The sequence below is a fragment of the Callithrix jacchus genome, chromosome X (genome assembly GCF_049354715.1).
Source record: "Callithrix jacchus isolate 240 chromosome X, calJac240_pri, whole genome shotgun sequence".
Classification (NCBI taxonomy): Eukaryota; Metazoa; Chordata; class Mammalia; order Primates; family Cebidae; genus Callithrix; species Callithrix jacchus.
The window spans coordinates 75962866-75984490 of NC_133524.1; the positions used below are offsets into that span (position 1 = coordinate 75962866).

Consider the following 21625-nt stretch of genomic DNA (forward strand, 5'->3'; position numbering starts at 1 on the left):
CTCTTGTAAAGCAGGGCTCGTGGTGTCAAAATCTCTGAGTGCTTGCTTGTTCGCAAAGGATTTTATTTTTCCTTCACTTCTGAAGCTCAGTTTGGCTGGATATGAAATTCTGGGTTGAAAGTTCTTTTCTTTAAGGATGTTGAATATTGGCCCCCACTCTCTTCTGGCTTGTAGAGTTTCTGCCGAGAGATCTGCTGTGAGTCTGATGGGCTTCCCTTTGTGGGTGACCCGACCTTTCTCTCTGGCTGCCCTTAGTATTTTCTCCTTTATTTCAACCTTGTTGAATCTGACGATTATGTGCCTTGGGGTTGCTCTTCTTGTGGAATATCTTTGTGGTGTTCTCTGTATTTCCTGCATTTGAGTGTTGGCCTGTCTTGCTAGGTGGGGGAAATTTTCCTGGATAATGTCCTGCAGAGTATTTTCCAGCTTGGATTCATTCTCTTCATCACATTCTGGTACGCCTGTCAAACGTAGGTTAGGTCTCTTCACATAGTCCCACATTTCTTGGAGACTTTGTTCATTCCTTTTTGCGCTTTTTTCTCTGATCTTCGTTTCTCGTTTTATTTCATTGAGTTGGTCTTCGACTTCAGATATTCTTTCTTCTGCTTGGTCAATTCGGCTATTGAAACTTGCGTTTGCTTCACGAAGTTCTCGTATTGTGTTTTTCAGCTCCTTTAATTCATTCATATCCCTCTCTAAGGTATCCATTCTTGTTATCATTTCCTCAAATCTTTTTTCAAATCTTTTTTCAAGGTTCTTAGTTTCTTTATGTTGATTTAAAACATGTTCTTTTAGCTCACAAAAGTTTCTCATTATCCACCTTCTGAAGTCTAATTCTGTCATTTCATCACAGTAATTCTCCGTCCAGCTTTGTTCCCTTGCTGGTGAGGAGTTTTGGTCCTTTCTAGGTGGCGAGGTGTTCTGGTTTTGGGTGTTTTCCTCCTTTTTGCGCTGGTTTCTTCCCATCTTTGTGTATTTATTCACCTGTCGTCTGTGTAGTTACTGACTTTTTGATTGGATCTCTGAGTGGACACCCAGATTGTTGATGATGGAGTATTTCTGTTACTTGGTTTTCCTTCTACCAGTCTAGCCCCTTCACTGTACGACCGCTGAGGTCCACTCCAGGCCCTGCTTGTCTGGGGTGCACCTGTAGAGGCTGCGAAACAGCGAGGGATGCTACCAGTTTCTTTTTCTGCTATCTTTGTCCCAGGATGATGTCTGCCGAATGTCAGTCTTATAGATATAGAGGGGTCAGGGAGTTGCTTGAGGAGACAGTCTGTAGGAGTTCAGGTGGTGAGCTGTGAGCTCTGTTGTTCATTCAGGGCTGCTAGGCTTCTATGTTTAGTTCTGCTGCAACCTAACTCGTAAGAAAACCCCTTTTTTTTTCCTCAGATCCTCTGTCTGGGGGGAGGTTGGGGCTTTCCTTGTGAGTGTCCTCCTCACTGTCCCGCCCAGCTAGGAGGCAGTCTAGTCACTTTTTGCCTGCTGAGGCTCCGCCCTGCTGGTGTGAGGTTCGCACTTTTCCTGCAGGCTCTGCCCTTCTGCTGTGGTCTCCGCCCTGTTGCCTCGGGCTACGCCCTGTGGCGGAGTCTCTCTGTTGTACCGGGTTGCCTCGGCAGCGGCAGGCTGCGTCAGCAATGGGCGTGTACCTCAGTAGGGCCTGATTGCCTCGGTAATGGCTGACGGCCCTCCCCCACGGAGCTGCGCTTTAAAAAAAAACCTATTCACCGGGAGCGTTTGGAATCGCTGTTTTGTTTGTCGCACTGCGCTCCCCGAAACACTGAGTCCCTGGGATTTCCTGGGCTGGGTCGGAGTTCAAGACCCGTTCAGTCTCAAGTTCAGCCCTCTTGGGTCTTAGTTTGCTGGTTCAACAGGGCTCCCGTAACAGTGCGCTTTTGTATGGAGCGCTGTGGAGCGCCTCTGCGCTCCGGCGCGGGCCGGAGCCTCACCGGCTGCCGGCTACGCCAGCGGAGACGTCTGCCTGGCGTCCCGCCTCTCTTTTATACCTGGGAATTTCCCCGTTCTGTGGGCAACTAAGATCCATCTGGAAATGCTTCCCCGACTCACCCTCTCCGTGCGTCCAGCGAGAGCTTCAATCCTGGGTTGTTCTCACAGCGCCATCTTGAGTCCTCCCTCCAAGTTAATCTTTTTCTTAGTTTTGTGTCAAGTGTTTTTTTTTTTTTTTTTCCAAACTGGGCAGTATTTATCCTGTGAGGCACTAGATGGTGCTGTTGAAAATTTTGTTAATAGTCCTTTTTCAGCTTTATTGAGATATAATTGACAAACAGAAATTGCATATGTATGATATGATGATTTCATGTAAGTATACACTGTGAAATCATTTCCCTAACAAAGTTAATCAACACATTCATTACCACATATACCATTTGTGTGTGTGTGTGTATGTATGTGTGTATGTGTGTGTTAAGAATGCTTAAGATCTACTTTGTTTTTCACTTTTATTTTAGGTTTAGCTTTTGTTATATACGTAAGCGTATGTCATGTGTTTTTTAAAATCTGTACAATAATTTGTTGTACAGATTATTTTATCACCTAGATATTAAGCCTAGTACATATTAGTGAATTTTTCTTATCCTCTCCCTCTTCCCAGTCTCTATCCTCAGGTAGGCCCCAGTGTCTGCTGTTCTCCTCTTTGTGTCAATGTGTTCTCATCATTTAGTTCCCACTTATAAGTGAGAACATGTGGTATTTGGTTTTCTGTTTTTGCATTAGTTTATTTAAGGATAATGGCCTCCAGCTCCAGCCATGTTCCTGCAAAGGACATAATGTCATTCTTTTTTATGGCTGCATAGTATTCCATGATGTATACATACTACTTTTTTTTATCCAGTCTTCTATTGAGGGACATTTAGGTTGATTCCATTTCTGTGCAATTGTGAATGGTGCTGTGGTGAACATATGCATGCATATGTCTTTATGGTAGAATTATTTGTATTCCTTTGGGTATATACCCAATAATGGAATTGCTGGGTGGAAGGATAGTTCTGTTTTTAGCTCTGTGAGGAACTGCCACACTGCTTTCTACAATGGCTGACCTAATTTACACTCCCACCAACAATGTATAAGTGTTTATTTTTCTCCACAACCTCACCAGTACCTGTATGTTTTAATGTTTTTTTTTTGTTTTTGAGACAGGGTCTTACTCTGTCACCCAGGCTGGAGTGCAGTGGCAAAAATCTTGGCTCACTGCCACCTCTGCTTACAGGTTCAAGCTATTCTCTCACCTCAGGTTCCAGAATAACCTGAATTACAGCCATGTGCCACCACGTCTGGCTAATTTTTGTATAATTTTTTAGTAGAGACTGGGTTTCCCCATGTTGGCCAGGCTGGTCTTGAACTCCTGACCTCTGGTGATCTGCCCACCTTGGCCTCCCAAAGTGCTGAGATTACAGGTGTGAGTCACCATGCCTAGCCTATCTTATGTTTTGATTTTTTAATAGCCATTCGAATTGGTATGAGATGGTATCTCATTGTGGTTTTGAATTAAGATCTTCCTTAGCAAATTTCAAGTAAATAATATAATAATTTCAAGTAAATAATATAATATTAACTATAGCCACTATGCTGTACGTTAACTCCTCAGGACTTGTTCATGTTATAGATGAACCACACTTGAAAGGCATTAGATAATTACGAGCAACCCTTCCACCACCATCAACCTCAATATATCATGTCTTTCTTAAAATCTTCAGTGATTTCTGAATGCCTTCTGAATAACATCTAGACTTCTTGAGCTGATATATAAGGCTCTCTATGGTCTAGGTGCAATTTACCTTACCAAGTTTCTCTCTCACTTCTCTCTTTTGTACACAGTATAGTTAGAAGAAACAAGGCTGGGCGCAGTGGCTCATGCCTGTAATCCCAGCACTTTGGGAGGCCAAGGCAGGTGGATCATGAGGTCAGGAGTTTGAGACCAGCCTGACCAACATGGTGAAACCTCGTCTCTACTAAAAATACAAAAATTAGCTAGGGGTGGTGGTGCACACCTGTAATCCAAGCTACTCAGAAGGCTGAGGCAGGAGAATTGCCTGAACCTGGGAGGTGGAGGTTGCAGTGAGCCAAGATTGTGCCACTGCACTCCAGCCTGGGTGACAGAGTGAGACTTAAAGAAACAACTATTTTAGTATACCAGCGACATGTGCCATAAGCTTTCCCACCAGGCTGTCTTTTTTTCCACAGTATTTTTCTTCTTGAAATGGTCTTTCCTCCTTCCTGAAATTCTGTTTCCTCCTTCCTTGCATATGCAAAAATGACCCATCATTCAGCTCAAATTACACTTTCTTGACTAAGTCTTCCCTCAGCCTCTATCTGAAGTAATTTCTCTTTGAAGAACTTCAAGAAAAACTTAAATCTTGCAAATCTTGATTTGTATGAATATCTTATCCCCTAAAATATCTGGTTGATATATAAAAAAGCATCCCACACAGGGCCTAGCACATATGTACTTTGCCCATAAGTGCTCAGTAAGTGTTGAGTGAATGACTAAATTAATTATAGGACAAGTTTAATGTATGAAGGTATTATTTGTCATTTAAAACTATTTGGAGATATCTTCTCATTCCAATACAAATTAAAATTTTTCCAGTGTTAGTCTGAAGTTGCTGTGTAAATAAAGTTGCTTCCTAACGTGTCAAGGAGAGTACTAAGCCATAAGGCTAACCGTAATGTTAAAAAACACAGATAATGTCCATTGTGGTGGCATGTGCCTGTAATGCTGGCTACTCAAAAGGCTGAGGAAGGAGGATTGCTTGAGCTCAGGAGTTTGAGACTAGCCTGGGCAAAACAGTGAGGCCCTGTATCTACAAAATAAAAATTCCCACCCATATTTTTGATATAGACTAGTCATTTGTCCATTACATGTTATAATTAAATTGGAAATTCTCACATCTTTGAAAGATGCTAAATAAAGCTGATAAATAATTATAAAAATATACAAAGAAACAAATGGTCTCTAGTCTCATTAATAACTTCCCAGTCTTTGCAGACCAAAATAAGCTTTTCTAAAAATTTTAATATTTAGGTTCAGTTGTTTATTTATAATGAAGTCAACAATTTGTATTAATCCATAAAAAGATTGTAAAACTTTCAAACAAGTAGTGAATTCTAGAATGGTAGAGATCATTTGGTACAAGCCACTCATTTCACAGATTATGGCTTTTCTTGTCTGAAACAGCATTTAATTTGTTTTTTAGAATTTATTGTGATACCCCAATAATGTTACCCTCCACTAGATGAATACAGAGAGTTTCTTTGGAAATCTAACATCCTTAAGACCTCATCCCTGATAGCTTCGAAGCGTGAAGAGGTTACAGTACAGTATTGTAAAAGCCGTTTTAGCAGAAAACAAATGGAGTTAATAAAAGCTAGCAACAAACGTAAATAGGATTTATTTCATTTTTGTAAAAATAATGAAGTAAGTTACTTTGTTAAGATAACTGCAAGTTGAAAGAGCAAGGTTCATTTGAAAAATTCAGGCATACCTCTTTCTGGCACTGTAGTACCTTCACAAATGTTCCTTCTTAACAGTGTTCAGTGCTTTTTGTGGTGTAATATCAGAGGAAGCCCAAGCTGCAATCATAAGATAGAAAAGGAAGTTAGCAACTGTAGAAGCAGTCCAGAAGGGTCATGAGGACTTAGCCGCCTTGTTTACAGATCCAGAGTGTGTGATGGGGCATCAAAGCTTTACTGAGAGATTTAGGGCTAGTCATTGAATTCTGGTCTCCTTTTTCCTCCATCTGTTTCTACATTCCCAGGGGAAAACTTGGAATACAGACAAGAGCTGGTCACAGATGTTTGCTGCTGTGTGCATGTTGCTTCTGTATCCAAAAATGAACACACTATTATAAAATACTCCTTTCTCTATGAAACCAGGATATTTCCTCTATCTTCTCTTCTAAACACTTTGGTATAAACTTAAGAGGGGAAGTAATTTGGAACTTTACATCCAAGGATCTGGATTGCTAGTAAAAGGAGTTAGAACATTAAGAATATCAACTATATCTGTCTGGAATGGCTTAGAAGTAGTTTTCTTTAAAGGTAGAATGGCTTAAAGAACCCTGCAATCTTCTCCTTACAAACCATAATAGCACTTAATGTTTATATTGCTAATATGGCATATATTATATACTTTTGGAGATCAACTGTTTTCTAACTTTGTATAGTTAACTTTTTGTAAGCATATATCTTTTCAATTAAATTATATTCAATAATCTAACAAAGTATAACAAATCTCCAAGAAATGAGCAGAGAGAGATGGGCTTTCTTGAGGGAGTAGCAACCTGAATGCTTTTCTTCTAAGTTTTTGTTGTTCTATAGCAACTTTAATTTCTGCCTGCAAGGCCTGCAGAGGCTGGCTACTCTTCCTTTATCTGTGGTCTAAGAACCAACAAAATAAACACTTTCCTTCAGTTTATTCTTTCTTTCTTTCTTTTTTAAATTGAGACAGAGTCTCACTCTGTTACCCAGGCAGGAGTGGCTGGAGTGCAGTGATATGATCTCCGATCACTGCAACTGCTGCTTTCCGTGTTGAAGCGATTCTCTTGCCTCAGCCTCCCAAGTAGCTGGGATTACAAGTGTGCACCAACATGGCCAACTTTTTGTATTTTTAGTAGAGATGGGGTTTCACCATGTTGAGCAGACTGGTCTCAAACTTTGGACCTCAGGTGATCTGCTTGCCTTGGCCTCCCAAAGTGCTGGGATTATAGGCATGAACCACTCACTGCACCTGGCCCCTTCAGTTTAATCTTTTTTTAAAAAAACTATATATTTTATTGCGTTTTAGGTTTTGGGGTACATGTGAAGAACATGCAAGATTGTTTCATAGGTATACACATGGCAATGTGGTTTACTGCCTTCCTCCCCATCACGTACATCTGGCATTTCTCCCCATGTGATCCCTCCCCAACTCGCCACCCCAGTTTAATCTTAACAAGTAGAAACAGACTGGAACTTTCTAAAGGAACTCTACTGAAAAAAAGAAAATCAAAAGGAAAATAAAAGAAATACAAAAATAAAAAAATATAGTCTATTAGTTTACACTGCCACCAACAGTGTAGAAGCGTTCCTATTTCTCCACATCCTCTCCAGCATCTGTTGTCTCCAGGTTTTTTAATGATCGCCATTCTAACTGGCATGAGATGGTATCTCAATGTGGTTTTGATTTGCAATTCTCTGATGACCAGTGATGATGAGCATTTTTTCATATGTTTGTTGCATGCCTCATGTCTTCTTTCGTAAAGTGTCGAACAGACACTTTTCAAAAGAGGACATATATGAGGCCAACAATCATATGAAAAAATGCTCATCGTCACTGGTCATCAGAGAGATGCAAATCAAAACCACATTGAGATACCATCTCACGCCAGTTAGAATGGCGATCATTAAAAAATCTGGAGACAACAGATGCTGGAGAGGATGTGGAGAAAAAGGAACAATTTTACACTGTTGGTGGGAGTGTAAATTAGTCCAACCACTGTGGAAGACAGTATGGCGATTCCTCAAGGCCTTAGAAATAGAAATTCCATTTGACCCAGCAATCCCATTACTGGGTATATACCCAAAGGACTATAAGTCAGTCTACTATAAGGACACATGTACACGAATGTTTATTGCAGCACTGTTTACAATAGCAAAGACCTGGAATCAACCCAAATGCCCATTGATGATAGACTGGATTGGGAAAATGTGGCACATATACACCATGGAATATTATGCAGCAATCAGAAATGATGAGTTCGTGTCGTTTGTAGGGACATGGATGAATCTGGAGGACATCATTCTCAGCAAACTGACACAAGAACAGAAAATGAAACACCGCATATTCTCACTCATAGGTGGGTGATGAAAAATGAGAACACATGGACACAGAGAGGGGAGTACTAAACACTGGGGTCTATTGGGGGGAAAAGGGGAGGGCCAGTGGGAGGGGGAGGCGGGGAGGGATAGCCTGGGGAGAAACGCCAAATGTGGGTGAAGGGGTGAAAGCAAACAGAACACACTGCCATGTGTGTACCTATGCAACTGTATTGCATGCTTTGCACATGTACCCTAAAACCTAAAATGCAATAAAAAAATAAAAAAAAAAGAATTTCAAAAAAAAAAAAAGTGTCTGTTCATTTCCTTCTCCCACATTTTGATGGGGTTGTTTTTGTCTCGTAAATTTGGTTACGTTCTTTGTAGATTCTGGATATTAGCCCTTTGTCAGATGGGTAGATTGCAAAAATTTTTCCCATTATGTTGATTGCCAGTTCACTCTAATGATAGTTTCTTATTGCGGAAGACAGTGTAGCAAGTCCTCAAGGATCTAGAAATAAAAATACTATTTGACCCAGCAATTTCATTACTGGGTATATACCCAAAGGATTATAAATCATTCTATTATAAAGACATGTGCACATATATGTTCATTGTGGCACTGTTTACAATAGCAAAGACTTGGAACCAACCCAAATACCAATCAATGATAGACTGGATAAAGAAAATGTGGCACATATACACCATGGAATACTATGCAGCCATAAAAAAGGATCAGTTCGTGTCCTTTGCAGGGACATGGATGAAGCTGGAAACCATGATTCTCAGCAAACTGACACAAGAACAGAAAACCAAACACTGCATGTTCTCATTCATAGTGAGTTTTTAACAATGAGAACACATGGACACAGGGAGGGGAACATCACACACTGGGACCCATTGGGGGGTGGAAGAGCTGGCGGGGACAGCAGGGGTTGGGGGGATTGGGGAGGGATAACATTAGGAGAAATACATAATGTAGATGATGGGGGGATGGATGCAGCAAACCACCATGACATGTGTATACCTGTGTAACAATCCTGCACAATCTGCACATGTACCCCAGAACTTAAAGTATAATAATAATATAAAAATCAGGAGACAAAAGATGCTGGAGAGGATGTGGAGAAATAGGAACACTTTTACACTGTTGGTGGGAGTGTAAATTAGTTCAACCATTGTGGAAGACAGTGTGGTGATTACTCAAGGATCTAGAAATAGAAACACCATTTGACCCAGCAATCTCATTACTGGGTATATACCCAAAGGATTATAAATCATTCTATTATAAGGACACATGCACATGTATATTTATTGCCACACTGTTTACAATAGCAAAGACCTGGAACCAACCCAAATGCCCACCAATGATAGACTGGATAAAGAAAATGTGGCACATATACACCATGGAATACTATGCAGTTATAAAGAGGATGAGTTCATGTCCTTTGCAGGGACATAGATGAAACTGGAAACCATTCTCAGCAAACTGACACAAGAACAGGAAACCAAACACTGCATGTTCTCACTCATAAGTGGGTGTTGAACAATGAGAACACATGGACACAGAGAGGGGAATATCACACACTGGGGCTTGTTGGATGGTGTGGGGGCTAGGGGAGGGATAGCAGGGCATGGGGAATGGGGAGGGATAACATTGAGAGAAATACCTAATGTAGATGACTGGGGGATGGATACAGCCAACCACCATGGCACATTTATAACTATGTAACAAATGTACATATGTACCTATGTAACATATGTACATTCTGCATATGTACCCCAGAACTTAAAGTATAATTTGAAAAATATAGTCTAGTTTTAAAAGTAGAAACCTAAACCCACAGCTGCAATATTGCAGTTTGAGATCCCCTTGTACTCAGATGATCATTTCTCGGATCTTCTCCACTTTCTTCTCCCACTCCAAATTGTTCCTTCTTCTCTAGATAAGGATTTGACATATGTAACCTACTACAGTCTGTGTAAAGTTTGTGTTACCAGTGCAAAATTACTGTGTTGTCTTTTATATTTTGTTGATCGGAGAATAAATATATATTTTTAGCTTGTTTAGCTTGTCCCAGGTCTTTGTACATCAATAAAGATCTAGTGAGTGAATGTTGAATGTATAAAAATCCTTTCTGATCCTGAAATTAAATGATTCTACTCATCTGTGTAGAAAATTAACTTGGCTCTGTCACGGTTTTGTGTTTCGACAAAAAGCTTATATTTTTCCCTAGTGTGTGGGACAAGAAAGAAAGTTTATGAATTTCTAAGACCCATCTATGAGAATTGTAATATTGCTAGCCTAATGCACTAGTTATCCATTTCCATGGTGGCTGTGCAATTACAATTTAGTACAATCTTTACATACACAAATGAGTAAATGTCACATTGTCTGGGCAACAATGTAGTATTTTTCAAGTTCGGGATTCTGAAGGGTCTTCTATGGTTCCTTTAGGAATTAGCCTTCATAGTAGATACTCAATACTTTCACTCCTTGCTTCTCTTTCCTTTTCAGTTCCTTGAGGACTCTTGTCTCTAAACGGAGCTCTGTCAATATTGGGCTCTACCATTGTGAACTGGATGACAGGGAGGGTAAATGTGAGTTAATAAAGTAAAATGTGGTCATGTGATTTTGATTTTAATTGTTTAATTAAGGAGCTACTCACATCATTTATTTGGCTCATGTTAAGTCCAATTCAGTTCAGGTTATCAAATATTCAAGGAGCCTCTATTCTTATAAGGAAGAGGATACTTTTTCTGCATTAGCCCTTAGCATCTATTGAACCTGCAATCTGGTCAAGCTCTAGTGAGCAAGATAAATAAGATAGCCCAGAGATTTTTTAAGAATATCAGGCCCCAGGTTAGTTGTGTAATCTCAGTGCTTTGGGAGAGTGAGATGGGAGGGTTACTTGAGGTCAGGAGTTCGAGACAAGCATGGGCAGCATAGCAAGACCATGACTCTACAAAAAATAAAAAATTGGTCACTGAATAGGATTTATTATATAGATATACAGATTGTTTATACATTTACTCATTGATGGACATATGGGTTGCTTTCAGGTTTTGACTACTGCAAATAAAACTGCCACAAACATTATGTACAAGTTTCTATATGAGCATGTTTTCATTTTTCTTGGGTAGCTGGATTATAAGGTATATTAAACTTTTAAAAAACGGATAAGCTGCTTTTTAAGGTGGGCAATGTGGGTATATTACTAGGTATCCCCTCCATATCTCCATATGCTCACACTTGTTATGGTCAGTCTTTTAAATTATATCTGTTTAACGTGTGTTGTGATATCAAATTATGATTTCAATTTGCATTTTTCTAATGATTAATGATATTGAGCACATTTTCATGTGCCTATTTGCCCTACATATATTTCCCTTGGTGAAATGCTTATTCAAATATTTTGCACATTTTTCATTAGGTTGTTTATTTTCTTGTTATTGTGTATGAGAGTTATTTATATGTTCTGGATACAATACCTACATCAAATAATAGGCTTTGTAAATATTTGCTACTATTTTATGGGTTGTGTTTTTATTCTCATAGCAGTGGCTTCCAAACAACAGAAATTTTCATTGTGATGACATTCAATTTATCAACTTCTTTTATAGATTGTGATTTTGGTGCCATATCTAAGAAATTTTTGCTTTTCTTAAGTCAAGAGGAAGGACTGATGCATGCTACAATATGGACCAACTCAAGAATATTTGCTAAATGGAAAAGTTATATGCAAAAGACCACATATTTCTTATTCCATTTATCTGAAATGTCCCAAAAAGACAAACCTAATAGAGACAGGTGATAGTCACCTGAATCCACAGGTGGGAGTAGGGCATGATTACAACTGGACACAAAGGTTCTTCTGGGGGGGTGGTGTATATGTTCTAAAATTACACTGTGGTGATGACTGCACAGTTCTGGAAATTTACTATAAATAATTGTACACTTACAATGGGCAACTTTTATGTGTAAATTATACCTTTAAAAAGATGGAGTTTTTGCTTAAAATGAAGAAATTATTGATACAGTCAACAGTGTGAATGAATATAAAAACAATTATACTGAGTGAAAGAAGCCAGACAAAAAAGAATCCATACTTTGTAATTCCATTTATATAAAATTCTAGATGAACTAATGCATAGTGATAAAGAGCAATTAAGCAGATGCCTGGGAATGGAAACTGGGTAGGAAGGGGAGAGCCCATAACTAGAGGCAAAAGGGAGAAATTACAAAGGGGACATTTTGGGGTGATGGATATATTCACTATCTTGATTCTGATGATGGTTTCATGGGTATATGCATGTGTGAAAACTCATCAAATTGTATACTTTAAATATGTGCAGATTATTGTATGTCAATTCTACCTCAGCACAGCTGTTTATAAGGGACATGAATGGTAAGATAATTACAAAAAATTAGTTCTCTCAGAAAAAAACAAAGAAAAAAATGATAAAAACAATTGGTCAAGCATGGTTGCATAATGCCTGTAGTCCTAGCTACTAAGAAGGCTCATGGGGGAGAATTGCTTGAGCCCATGAGGTCAAGGCTGCAGTGAGCCATAATTGTACCAGTGCACTCCAACTTCAGCAACAGACTGAGACCCTGTCTCTTAAAAAAAAAAAACCCAATAAAGTGCCAAGACATATATCATATAACTATATTGTTGCTGCAAAAGACTTGTATGAACAAGAATCAATTATATATTATTGTGCTAAGTGAGGTCCAGGAGCAGCTAGTGATCCAAAAGTGTCCCCAGGTAGTCCCCAGGATAGTATCTTCTAGTAAATGAAATTGTAATAATATTCTTTTTTTTGTTTCTAGTTAAATAGCAAGCCATTCTTGATCTCTTTAACCCAATTTTACATTTCTCTCCTTTGAAGTGCTGCAGTATTTTGTCTGTACCTTTCTTGTTAATTTTCATTTGTTGCTTTGTCATTAGTCTTCTCTGTGGTCATTCATGTTTTAAAAAAATTTTTATTTTTAATTTCTGTGGGTGCAGGGCAGCTGTATACATTTATAGGGTACATGAAAAGTTTTGATATAGGCATGCAATGCATAATAATCACATCATGGATAATGGGGTATCTTTCCCCTCAAGCATTTGCCCTTTGAGTTACAAACAGTCCAATTTTACTCTTTTAGTTATTTAAAAATGTACAATTAAATTATTATTCACTATAGTCACTCTGTTGTTCTGTCAAATACTGGGTCTTATTCATTCTCTCTAATGTTTTTGTATCCATTAACCATCCCCACCTCCTCCCACTACCCTTAAAAACCTCTGGTAACCACCCTTCAACTGTCTATATCCATGAATTAAATTGTTTTGATTTTTAGATCCCACAAATAAGTGAGAACATGCAATGTTCATCTTTTTGTGCCTGGCTTATGTCACTTAAAATAATGATCTTCTGTTCTATCCATGTTGTTGCAAATGACAGGATTAAATTCTTTTTTATGGCTGAATAGTACTCCATTGTGTATATGTACTCCATTTGTCTTTTGATGGATACTTAGGTTGTTTCCAAATATTTGCTATTGTTATAGTGCTGCCACAAACAGAAATGCAGATATCTCTTTGATATACTGAGTTTTTTTGGCAGGGGGGATATATCTGGCAGTGGGAGTGCTGGATCATATGGTAGTTCTATTTTAGTTTTTTTGAGGAACCTCCAAACTGTTCTCCATAGTGGTTATACTAATTTACCTTCTCATCAACAGTGTATAAAAGATTCCTTTTCTTCACATTCTCACCAGCATTTGTAACTGCCTGTCTTTTGTATATAAGCAGTTTCAACTGGAGTGAGATGATATCTCATTGCAGTTTTGATATGCATATCTCTGATGACAAATAATGTTGAACACCTTTTCATATGCCTATTTACCATTTGTATGTCTTCTTTTGAGAAATGCCTTTTCAAATCTTTTGCCCATTTCTTTATTATTAGATTTCTTTTCCTATACAATTGTTTGAACTCCTTATATATAATGGTTATAAATCTCTTGTCACATGGGTAGTTTGCAAATATTTTCTCCCAATCTGTGGGTTGTCTGTTCACTTTGTTAATTGTTTCCTTTGCCATGCAGAAAGATTTTTAACTTGGTAGTATTCCATTTGTCCATTTTTTATCTGGCTGCCTGTGCTTGTAGGGTATTACTCAAGACTTTTTTTTTTGCCCAGAACAATGTCCCAGAGAGTTTCTCCAATGTTTTCTTGTAGTAGTTTCAAGTTTGAGGTCTTAGGTTTAAGTCTCTAAGCCATTTTGATTTGATTTTTGTATATGGTGAGAGATGGGGGTCACATTATATTCGTCTGCATATGGATATCTATTTTTACCAGTACGATTTGTTGAAGAGTGTGTCTTTTCACTCTCTTCAGAACCAGTGTATGTTTTTGGCACCTTTGTTAAAAATGAGTTTACTATAGGTGAGTGGTGGTGTTTCTGGGTTCTCTATTCTGTTCTATTGGTCTATCTGTCTGTTTTTATGCCAGTAACATGCTGTTTTGGTTACTATAATTTCATAGTACAATTTCAAGTCAGGTAATGTGATTTTTCCAGTGTTCTTCTTTTGCTTAGGACAACTTTAGCTGTTCTGAGTCTGTTGTGGTTTCATATAAATTTTAGCATTTTTTTCTATTTTTGTGAAGAATGTCATTGACATTTTGATAGAAATTGCGTTGAATCTATAGATTGCTTTGGGTAGTATGGACACTTCTTCCAAACCATGAAAATGAAATATCTTTCTGTTTTTGGTGTCCTCTTCAATTTCTTTCACCAGTATGTTATAGTTTTCTTACAGAAATCTTCCACTTCTTTGGTTAATTCCTAGGTATTTAATTTTATTTGTGGCTCTTGTAATAGGATTAGTTTTAAAATTTCTTTTGCAGACTGTTCACTATCGGCATATGGAAATGCTACTAATTTTCACATGTTGATTTTGTTATTCTGCAATGCTATGGAATTTATATATCAGTTCTAATGGTTTTTTTGGTGGAATCTTTAGGTTTTTCCAAATATAAGATTATATAATCTGCAAACAAGGATAAGTCGACTTATTCCTTTTTAACTTGGATGCTCTTTATTTCTTTTTCTTCTTTGATGGCTCTAGCTAGGATTTCCAATACTATGTTGAATAACTGTGGTGAAAGTGGGCATCTTTGTGTTCCAGATCTTAGAGGGAATACTTTAGTTTTTCCTCAATTAATAAAATTCTAGCTGTGAGTCTGTTGTAATATGCCTTTTATTTCTTGCATGTTACTTCTATACTTAGTTTTTTGAGTTTTGATCATGAAGGGATGTTGAATTCTGTCAAATAATTTTTCAGCATAAATGTAAAATGATTGTATGCTTTTTGTCTTTTATTCTGTTTATATGATATAGCATATTAATTGATTTGCATATATTGAACTATCCTAGCATCCCAGAGATAAATGCCACTTGTTTTGTGACTTAACATATGGTTTATCCTTGAGAATAATCTACGTACTGAGGAAAAGAATGTGTATTCTGCAGCTCTTGGATAAAATATTCTGTAAATATCTACTATATTTTTTTATTCTATAGGGCAGATTAAGTCTGATTTTCTTTGTTGATTTTCTGTCTGGAAGATCTGTCCAATGCTGAAACTTGGGTGTTGAAGTCTCCAACAACTGTTGTATTAAACCCTATCTTTCTCTTTATCTCTAATGATATTTCCTTTATATATTTGGATGCTCCCTTGTCGGATGCATATATACTTAAATATTCTCTTGCTGAATTGACCCCTTTATGATTATATAGTGACCTCCTTTGTCTCTTATATTTTTGGGTTGAAATCTATTTTGCCTGATATAAGTATAGTGATTCCTGCTGTTTTTTGTTTTTTTTTTTTTTGTTGGCATAGAATGTCTCTTTTCAGTCTTTTATTTTCTGTCTATGTGAGTCTTTATAAGTGAAGTGTATTTCTTGTAGGCATCAGATCAATGGATCTTGTTTTTGCATCCATTCAGACAGTCCGTGTCTTTTGATTGGAGAGTTTAATTCGTGTACATTCAGTGTTATTAGAGTTACTCCTGCCATCTTGTTATTTGTTTTCTGGTCTTCTCTTCCTTCTTTCTTTCCTTCCTCTTTTTAGATCAGGTGATTTTTCCTGGTGACATGATTATTTCTTACTTTTTATTTTTCGTGTATCCATTGTACATTGTTTGGTCTGAGATTACCATGAGGCCTGCAAATATTATCCTATAATTTATTATTTTAACCTGATAACAACAACACTATTTGCATAAACTAACAAATGAAAAAGCAAGAAGAAAACTTATAAAAACTCTATGCTTTAATTTCATCTGCTAGCTTTTTAACATTCTGTTTTTTCCATTCATATATTATTGTACTATGTCTTGAAAGTTGTTGTAATTATTATTTTTGATTGGTTCATTGTTTAATCTTTCTACTTAGCATAAGAGTAATTCGGAGGGAGACTCAAGATGGCGCTGTGAGAACAACCCAGGATTGAAGGTCTCGGTTAATCTGTGGAGAGGTGAGTTGGAGCTGCATTTTCAGACTGATCTTTGTTGCCCACAGAACGGGGAAATTCCAAAGTATAAAGGAGACGCGGGACACCAGGCAGAGGCTCTGTCTGGAGAAGCCAGCAGCTGGGGTGGCGGCGGCCGGCCCTACCCAGCGATCCCCACAGGGCGCGCTTGTACGGGTGCCCTGTTGAAATGGCAACCTGAGACTTGAGAGGGCTGAACTCGAGACTGAAAGGGACTTGGGCAGTGGGCCAGGCCAGGGGATTGCAGGGACACAGCGTATGGGATAGCACAGTGGGACAGACAAAATGGCAATTCCAAACGGCCTCGCCATGGAGACCATCCCTGAGGCGCTCCGTGGGGGAGGGGCATCCACCATTACCGAGGCAACCCGCCCCGACTGAGACACATGCCCACTGCTGACGCAGCCTGCAGTTGCCGAGGCAACCCGCCCCTACTGAGATACATGCCCACTGCTGATGCAGCCTGCCATTGCCGAGGCAACCCGCCACAACAGAGAGACTCCACTGCAGGGCGGCAGAACAGCAAGAGCCTGCAGCAACAAGGCGAGCCTCACAACAGCAGGGCGGAGCCTCGGCAGTCAAATAGTGATTAGACTGCCGCCGAGCTGGGCAGGACACCTCAACAGACATCCAAAAGCAAAGCCCCAACCCCCCAAGACAGAGCATTTGAGAAAAAAGGGGTTTTTTAATGAGCTCTCTTGCAGCAGAATCAAACATAGCAGCCTAACAGCCCTGAATGAACAACAGAGCTCACTGCTCACATTCTTCTCAGCACCACATCACACCTACTCTAAAATTGACCACATAATTGGAAGTAAAGCACTGCTCAACAAATGCAAAACAACTGAAATCATAACAAACAGCCTCTCAGACCATAGTGCAATCAAGTTAGAACTCAGAATTCAGAAACCGACCCAGAACCGCACAGCTTCATGGAAACTGAACAACTGGCTCTTGAATGTTGACTGGGTAAACAACGAAATGAAGGCAGAAATAAAGAAGTTCTTCGAAATCAATGAGAACAAAGACACAACGTGCCTGAATCTCTGGGACACATTTAAAGCAGTCTCTAGAGGAAAGTATATAGCAATAAGTGCCCATATGAGAAGAATGGAGAGATCCAAAATTGACACCCTATCGTCAAAATTGAAAGAGCTAGAGGAGCAAGATCAAAAAAACTCAAAACCCAGCAGAAGACAAGAAATAACTAAGATCAGAGCTGAACTGAAGGAGATTGAGACACGAAAATCCCTCCAAAAAAATCAATAAATCCAAGAGCTGGTTTTTTGAAAAGATCAACAAAATAGACAGACCACTAGCCAGATTGATTAAAAAGAAAATAGAGAACAACCAAATAGATGCAATAAAAAATGATAAAGGGGAAATCACCACAGACTCCACAGAAATTCAAACCATCATCAGAGAATATTACAAACAACTCTATGCACATAAACTAGTAAACCTGGAAGAAATGGATAAATTCCTGGACTCCTGTGTCCTCCCAAGCCTAAACCAGGAGAAAGCTGAAACTATGAATAGATCAATAACAAGGGCAGAAGTCGAGGCAGCAATTAAGAGCCTACCACACAAAAAAAGCCCAGGTCCAGATGGGTTCACAGCCGAATTCTACCAGACACACAAAGAGGAGCTGGTACCATTCCTTCTAAAACTATTCCAAATAATCCAAAAAGAGGGAATCCTTCCCAAATCATTTTATGAGACCAACATCATCCTGATACCAAAACCCGGCAGAGACCCAACAAGAAAAGAAAACTTCAGGCCAGTATCCATGATGAACATAGATGCAAAAATCTTCAATAAAATATTGGCAAGCCGATTGCAACAGCAAATCAAAAAACTTATTCATCATGATCAAGTAAGATTCATCCTGGGGATGCAAGGCTGGTTCTACATACACAAGTCTATAAACGTAATTCACCACATAAACAGAACCAAAAACAAAAACAACATGATTCTCTCAATTGACACAGAGTAGACTTTTGACAAAATACAACAGCCCTTTATGCTAAAAACCCTCAATAAACTCGGTATCGATGGAACGTATCTCAAAGTAATAAAAGCTATTTATGACAAACCAACAGCCAATATCATACTGAATGGGCAAAAAATGGAAGCATTCCCTTTGAAATCTGGCACTAGACAAGGATGCCCTCTCTCACCACTCCTATTCAATATAGTACTGGAAGTTCTAGCCAGAGCAATCAGGCAAGAAAAAGAAATAAAGGGTATTCAAATAGGAAAGGTGGAAGCCAAATTGTCTCTATTTGCAGACGACATGATAGTATACCTACAAGACCCCATCGCCTCAGCCCAAAAACTCCTGAAACTGATAAGCAACTTCAGCAAAGTCTCAGGATATAAAATCAATGTGCAAAAATCACAAGCATTCATCTACCCCAATAACAGACTTAAAGAAAGCCAAATCAAGAACGAACTGCCATTCACAATTGCTACAAAAAGAATAAAATACCTTGGAATACAACTCACAAGGAACGTAAGAGACCTCTTCAAGGAGAACTACAAGCCACTGCTCAACGAAATCAGAGAGGACACAAACAGATGGAGAAACATTCCATGTTCATGGTTAGGAAGAATTAATATCTTGAAAATGGCTATACTGCCCAAAGTAATTTACAGAATCAATGCTATCCCCATCAAGCTACCATTGACTTTCTTCACAGAACTGGAAAAAACCACCATGAACTTCATATGGAACCAAAAGAGAGCCTGCATAGCCAAATCAATTCTAAGCAAAAAGAACACAGTCGGGGGCATCACACTAACGGATTTCAAACTATACTACAAGGCTACAGTAATCAAAACAGCATGGTACTGGTACCAAAACAGAGATATAGACCGATGGAACAAAACAGAGGCACCGGAGGAAACAGAACATATCTACAACTACACAATATTTGATAAACCTGACAAAAACAAGCAATGGGGAAAGGATTCCCTGTTTAACAAATGGTGTTGGGAAAACTTGCTAGCCATGTGCAGAAAGCAGAAACTGGACCCCTTCCTGACACCTTACACTAAAATTAACTCCAGATGGATTAAAGACTTAAACATAAGACCTGGCGCGATAAAAACCCTAGAAGGAAATTTAGGCAAAACTTTCCAGGACATAGGAGTAGGCAAGGACTTCCTTGCATGTGATATTGGTTTCCTGGATACCGCACGCCAATGGGTTTTGGCTTTTAATCCAATTTTCCAGTCTGTGTCATTTGATTGGTGCATTTTGCCCATTTACATTTAGGGTTAATATTTTTATGTGTGAATTTGATACTGCCATTTTGATGCTAGCTGACTGTTTTTCCTGTTAGTTGATGCAGATTCTTCATTTTGTTGACGCTCTATAGCATTTGGTTTGTTTTTGGAATGGCTGGTACTGGTCGTTCCTTTCTATGTGTAGTGCCTCTTTCAGGAGCTCTTGTAAAGCAGGCATGGTGGTGAAAGAATGTGTGAGTACTTGCTTGTTTGCAAAGGATTTTATTTTTCCTTCATTTATGAAGCTCAGTTTGGCTGAATATGAAATTCCGGGTTGAAAGTTCTTTTCTTTAAGGATGTTGAATATTGGCCCTCACTCTCTTCTGGCTTGTAGGGTTTCTGCCGAGAGATCTGCTGTGAGTCTAATGGGCTTCCCTTTGTGGGTGACCTGACCTTTCTCTCTGGCTGCCCTTAGCATTTTCTCCTTTATTTCAACCCTGGTGAATCTGACAATTATGTGCCTTGGGGTTGCTCTTCTTGCGGAGTATCTTTGCGATGTTCTCTGTATTTCCTGGACTTGACTATTGGCCTGCTTTGCCAGGTTGGGGAAATTTTCCTGGATAATATCCTGAAGAGAATTTTCCAGCTTGGATTCATTCTCTTCATCACATTCAGGTACACCTATGAAACGTAGATTAGGTCTCTTCACATAGTCCCACATTTCTTGGAGACTTTTTTCATTCCTTTTTGCACTTTTTTCTCTAATCTTGGCTTCTCGTTTTATTTCATTGAGTTGATCTTCGTCTTCTGATATTCTTTCTTCTGCTTGGTCAATTTGGCTGTTGAAACTTGTGCATGCTTCACCAAGTTCTCGTGTTGTGTTTTTCAGTTCCATCAATTCACTCATATTCCTAAGTTGTCCATTCTTATCATTTCCTCAAATCTTTTTTCAAAGTTCTTAGTTTCTTTGCATTGAGTTAGAACATGTTCTTTTAGCTCACAGAAGTTTCCCATTACCCACCTTCTGAAGTCTGATTCTGTCATTTCATTGCACTCATTCTCCATCCAGCTTTGTTCCCTTGCTGGTGAGGAGTTGTGGTCCCTTGTAGGAGGCGAGGTGTTCTGGTTTTGGGTGTTTTCCTCCTTTTGGCGCTGGTTTCTTCCCATCTTTGTGGATTTATCCACCTGTATCTGAGTAGTTGCTGATTTTTGATTGCGTCTCTGAGTGGACGTCCAGATTGTTGATGATAAAGTATTTCTGTTTCTTAGTTTTCCTTCTAATAGTCTGGCCCCTGTGCTGTAGGACTGCTGAGGTCCACTCCAGGCCCTGCTTGCCTGGGGTACACCTGTAGCAGCTGCAGAACTGTGAGGGTTGCTACCAGTTTCTTCTTCTGCTGTCTTTGTCCCTGAATGATGCCTGCCAAATGTCAGTCTGATTAGTCCTTTGTGAGGTGACTCTTTGGATATATGGGGGTCAGGGAGCTGCTTGAGGAGACTGTCTGTAGTTTATACTTGAGGAGACAGTCTGTAGTTTACAGGAGCTCAAGTGCTGAGCTGTGAGCTCCATTGTTCATTCAGGGCTGCTAGGCAGGTACATCTAAGTCTGCTGCAGCAGTACTCTTAAAGCCCCTTTTTTTTCCTCAGTTGCTCTGTCCTGGGGAGTTAGGGCTTTATTTATGAGTATCTGTTGCACTGTCCTGCCCAGGAAGGAGGCAGTCTAATCACTGCCTGCCTGTAGTGGCTATTCTGATCTGCCGTGGGCTCTGCCCTGTTGCCATGGGTCCCGCCCTGCTGTCGTGGATCCCACCCTGCTGTCATGGGCCCCGCCATGCTGCCATGGGCTCCACCCTGCTGTTGTGGGCTCTGCCCTGCTGCCGTGTGTAATTCCCTGTAGTCCTGTTTATATGGGTGTGGTTAGAGCTGCTGTGGTGATGGTGGCCCACCTCTGTAGTGGCAGACTCTCTCTGTTATGGCGGGTTGCCTTGGCAATGGCAGTTTGCATCAGCAATGGCAGAGTACCTCCATAGTGGTCGA

General features: G+C 39.3%; 1 protein-coding gene across 1 annotated transcript in view; it reads right to left on the reverse strand.

The window, feature by feature from the left end:
- The window catches only part of CYSLTR1 (cysteinyl leukotriene receptor 1), a 73512-nt gene that overhangs the window by 11035 nt on the left and 40852 nt on the right, over positions 1–21625 (reverse strand). Inside the window, exon 2 of the mRNA XM_002763030.6 lies at positions 5502–5589. The gene's annotated coding sequence lies outside the window, so the exon portion shown is untranslated. The remainder of the gene's footprint in view (positions 1–5501; positions 5590–21625) is intronic.